Raw genomic sequence first — 4,545 nt, 5'->3', positions numbered from 1 at the left:
TGCCCCGTGGGTTCCTCTCATTCTGCACAGGGATGACCTTTGTAACCTGTAGGATATTGCAGAAATGTCAGAAAGTGACTTCTTCTGAAGCCAGGTCATAAAGTACATAACAGCTTCCGCGTGGCCCCCTGTTTGATCAGCCCGTCTAGGGAGAACCAACACAGTGCCCGTAGCCTCCCGCCGATAGCCAGCATCAGCTTGCCAATTGTGTGAGAGAGTCATCTTGGAAGCAGATTGTCAGCCCCAGTCAAGCCTTCAGGTGACAGCAGCCTGGCCAAGGTCTTGCCTACAACCTCTAAAACACCCTGGGCCAGAACCATCCTGCAGAGCCCTTTCCAGGTTCCTGACCCACAGAAACTGTGTGAGATAGTGAGTATTCATGGCTGTTTTAGGCCCCTAGGTTTGAGATAGTTTGCTAGGCAGCCATAGGCAACTAATACACATGCCCTCATCCATTCTTTCTCCAATACGTCAGGTTAGACATTATTCTTGCCTCTACTTCTCAAAGAACATTCGGCTCCAGTCATAAATTTAGTGTATGAAGTTTGTCCTGAGAACCCAGTTATAGTCCATTTCACCTTTTAAAAAATTTTTCTGTTAATGAACAAGGCCCCCTCCCTGTTGACTGTGGAAGGTTCTTGACCTCCTCATGTGGTCAACCAGTCTTCATTGGGAGTCGGTGGCCCGCTAGACATTAGTGGGTATAAGCTCTCACGTGGCTCTTTGCAGGGATATTGGGACTGTATTAGTGGATATGGATGATAAGAGTCTTCACAGCATGGTGAATATCTGTCTCACGGTGAGTTTCTAAAGGTAGAAGCAGTGGAGCTGATGGTTTGGAGGAAACCCCTACTAGGTCACTTTTAGGAAGATGACTTTCCTGGAAATTTGAAAAGCCGATAAAGCTGAAAGCTTTCAGCATTTTGGGGGCGAGTCCTATCTGTGTTCTACCTAGATTTTTTTTTGCCTGCTTTCAATTTAAACCTGGAACTTAATAATGACCAAGGTGTTGGCCCAGAATGTCCAATCTACCACCATTCAATTCCCCTGTGCCTGTGGGATATTCAGGCATGTTAGATTTGGTGCACCCAAGTCGCTGAAGAGGTCCCAATAACTGGAACAAATGTGCTTAGTTGAAAGCAGATGGAATTTGAAGTCAGACAGACCTACATGGTATCCCTTTAGACCTGAAACACCAGGGTCTCTGTCCTGGGCCCTGAAATCCAAGAAGTTCTGCTTTGGGAAGAGTCCAAGGGACCAAGGGGGACATTCATGCCTGGAGCCCAGACATCTCCTAGACCACATTTTGGGCAGTAGGGTCCTAGGATTTCCTGGCCAAAGATATACAAGCATCCTTCTGGGTTCTTCCTAAGTGTGGGTCACCTGGCTTCCTTCGCCTGAGGAGTGAGCAAGGGTTGGCTGTTTGGGGTAAGGGGGAAGGGTAGAGCTTGAACATAAGAGCTAGGTTGTCCACACACATGAGTGTGAAGTTCTTTGTAATGCAGGATGGAGCAGAGTGGGAATAGAAATGTGCTTGGGGCTTCCCTTTAAACTCTTGTCCTGGACCCTGCAAATGTGAGATATAGCCCTGGACCCAGGTTTGAGTGATTTCCTGTAAGTTAAAATAAAATTGATATTCCTAGTAGTAGCCTTTGGGATCTGGCCCCATCTGTCTCTCTGGTTCATCTTTACCAATCCTTCCTTGCTCACTGCACCCAGCTCGTTCAGGCCTTTCCATCCTAAGAGAATGTCAAAGCTAATCCCCCACTGGGGCTCTTGTACTTGCGGTTCTTGCTGCCTGGAATCTTCCTTCCACAGGTCTTCACTTGAATGGTTCATGCTCATCATTCAGACTTAAGCCCAATGGCACCTGCTTGGAGAAGCTTTGATTTATCAGCCCGCTTAAATGAAATTCTTGCCACCACCCTTCCCTATTATACTTTATAATACCTCCATGCTTTTGATTGCATTTATCACTATCTGAATTGTCTCATTCATTTCTTTGTTCACTTATTTTTTGATCCTCACCCATCTCCCATGTTAAGTATGTTTCATGAGAGCAGGGTTCTCTTGTTTACTCATTATATGCCAACAGCTCTGAAGAGTGCTTGGGATATAGTTTTCCAAGAAATATCTCAGTAAATGAACTTCTCAGACTTCATTTTGTTGGCTGTAAATGAGACAATGTATAGTCATCATGTAAAGGTCATGTGTAGATTTGAAACAACAGAAAAGGACCCAGCTCACATTCCTGGTATGTATTAGGAGCCCAGTTAAGTGTTATTTCCCATTCTTTCTTCCCCATATTGCCAATTCATCTCAAATTTGCTAAAACGATAAGAATTCCATGCCTCTACCCCTGTTCCCCATCTGGACTACTCTACCATCCTCTATCTCTTTCCATTTGTGTTCTGCTCTGAACCCTGATGTCTACCCCACCTAGTCAGCCTGCTTCTTTTCTGGTCTCTTCCGAAGTTGTTAGTGTAAGTGTGCCCCCTGGTGGCCACCTCAGATATGACACATTGAGGAGAAGGGAGGAAGTTCGTAAAGAACAGACCTACTTAGGGGTCATTTTCAAACAGTTTCAAAAGCCCCTCATTCAGATGAAAGTCAGGGCCATAAAACTATGGTCTCCATATATATTCGCTGTGAAATCCACATCTGCCTCTTTGGATCCCACTGCTTAACCTCTGGTCAGGATCTAGCATCTTGTCTGGATGGTTGCTTCCTTTTTACTGAAAAACCAGCCTCTAACTGACTTCCCTTCACAAATTCTTTTCTTTTTTTTTTCTTTTTTAAAAATATTTTTATTTGTTTTTGAGAGATAGAGAGAGAGAGACAGCATGAGCAAGGGAGGGTCAGAAAGAGAGGGAGACACAGAATCTGAAGACAGGCTCCAGGCTCTGAGCTGTCAGCACAGAGCCCGACGCTGGGCTTGAACCCATGAACGTGAGATCATGATCTGAGCCAAAAGTGGACACCCAACTGACTGAGCCACCCAGGTGCCCCCAAATTCTCCTTTTTCAAGTAGACCATCATTTTCCTAAAGTTCAGATTTTCTCATGTCCTTTTTCTCTGCTCAAAAACATTCAATGGCTCCCCATTATATAAAGAATAAATTCCCATCTCTTCAGCCAGGCATTCTAGATAGACACTTCAAAGTCTAGTTGTCATTCAACCTGACTTTGAAGTTTCATGGTCTCTACTCTTCCCCTGCCTCCTTCACTTTCACCTGCTTTTCTTCCTGGGATCTTAACCACTTCTCAGAAATATGCTTCCGCTTCACCAAAGCATGTTCAAGCTGTTATCTCCATCTGAAACGCTGTCCCCTTGCTTTCCTCATGCTTCTCAAAGCCAGCTCTAGGATCTGACTTCCATGAACTGCCTCCTGTTCTCATACTCCTCTTGACACCCACTGTTCCTGCAGACCATTGTTCATGTTTCTGCCATGACAATTATGCAGGTCTTACCATTGTGTTTGATGTTTTACAGGCCTGCCTTTGCCAGGCTTGTAAGTTTCTTTAGGGGCAAGGGTGATGTTTGATCTACTTTAACACAGTGTCACGTACAGAGTAGGTCAATAATAGTTGTTGAAATGATAAATGAATATCAAGGTTCAGGCTGGCATCTATGTTTTCTGGAGCCCAGTCAGATCTGAGAAGAGACCACATATGGTGACATTGGGACTGAATCTTTGAAATTGGAACTGCCTTGGGAAATCTTGAATGCATCATTCCTCTAAACTGGAAGCAGGGTCCCCAATGCGGTCCTGTGGGCTGAATTTTCTTAGGTGAGTGATTCGTACAATTATTCTTGAATCCCTTTCTTTTAAAAAATTTTTTTTACATTTATTTATTTTTAAGAGACAGAGTAAGACAGTGCATGAATAAGGGAAGGGCAGAAAGAGAGAGAGAGAGAGAGAGAGAGAGAGAGAGAGAGAGAGGCTCCAAAGCAGGCTCTAGGCTCTGAGCTGTCAGCACAGAGCCCAACGCAGGGCTTGAACCCATGAACCATGAGATCTCATGACCTGAGCTGTAGTTGGATGCTCCAATGACTGAGCCACCCAGGTGCCCCACTGAATCCCTTTCTTTATATCACGACACAATGGTGAGCAACTTGGAATAATGTCCCCTTTACTCTGATACGTCAACATAAAAGGCAAACTGTAAAGTTGATATTTTAGAATATTAATCACATGTATATGAGAAATTATATTCCTATAACACGATATCTTTCCCCAAGTCTAACTGAGCTTGTCCTATTCCAAAGTAGCTGTATGTTACAAGTAGTTGAGATGAACAAGACTGATACTATGATATAATCTTTTAACTAATTTTGAGACAAAGGGCTTAGGAGTATCTAATGGACACAACACAGTTCTAGAGATAATGATAACTAGATGCATAAATTTATCTTTTTCCTGAGTCACGTTGTTGTATCTGTTAATGATCTTTTGTCTCATCTGAAATTTGGATGTATCTGATGTCTAATATTGTCAACAAGTTAGGTGTCCAGTAAATACTAATTGAGTCACACCCATGAAAT

The sequence above is a fragment of the Suricata suricatta genome, chromosome 10 (genome assembly GCF_006229205.1).
Source record: "Suricata suricatta isolate VVHF042 chromosome 10, meerkat_22Aug2017_6uvM2_HiC, whole genome shotgun sequence".
In the NCBI taxonomy this organism is placed as follows: domain Eukaryota; kingdom Metazoa; phylum Chordata; class Mammalia; order Carnivora; family Herpestidae; genus Suricata; species Suricata suricatta.
The sequence above is the reverse complement of the archived record's forward strand: the minus strand, read 5'-3'. Positions refer to the sequence as shown.